This window comes from Lupinus angustifolius, chromosome LG03 (assembly GCF_001865875.1).
Source record: "Lupinus angustifolius cultivar Tanjil chromosome LG03, LupAngTanjil_v1.0, whole genome shotgun sequence".
Lineage (NCBI taxonomy): Eukaryota > Viridiplantae > Streptophyta > Magnoliopsida > Fabales > Fabaceae > Lupinus > Lupinus angustifolius.
The window spans coordinates 20490162-20490940 of NC_032011.1; positions in this window are offsets into that span (position 1 = coordinate 20490162).

A 779-nucleotide genomic window follows, 5' to 3' on the forward strand; every position below is an offset into this window, starting at 1 on the left:
CGTAATATCCGATTAGAATTTCGGATTTCGGCATTCCGAGTGAAAAATATTTAGAAAATAGGTATGGGTGTATTCAGGGTCTATACTGACTCGAAATGAAATTACGAAGCCAACGGTGCGATCAGGATTCGATTCCGAGTTACGGAACTCAAAAACCACTTTTTGAGCCGTACCGGGTGGATTTCGGCCCCGACAGTGGTTCAGAACCGACTGTCTCCAAAAATTTCCAAAATTTACCATAAAATAGGAAATAAAATTTCAAGAATAAAACTCAACTAGAGTTTTGTCTAATTCTTTACCGAAAATTTCCAGAAATTCATTTTCGAATATATAATTAATGAAAATATTAGTAAAATCTTATAATTCGAAATCGTAAAATTCGCGGTGTTACAGTCATACAACATGTTGTGCACCTGATTAATAGACTACCTACCCCCTTACTTAAGAATAAAAGTCCTTACCAACTCCTTTATCACAAACTACCATCCCTTACTCACCTTAAAGTCTTTGGTTGCGTAGCAAAATTGCTTATATGGGACAGACTGGAATACACTTGAATCAGAGAAAGTATACTTTATCTCTTCTTGAGGATTCAGGGTCCTTGGCTGCCAAGCCCTCCAAAACCCATTTTGATCCTTATGTTAACTTACAACTAAATGTGAGTTCTCCTATTTCTAATCCTTCCTCATATAGGAGAGTTGTTGGAAGATTAATCTATTTGACTATATCTAGGCCTAATATATCATATGATATCCAACAATTAAGCTTGTATATAGCAA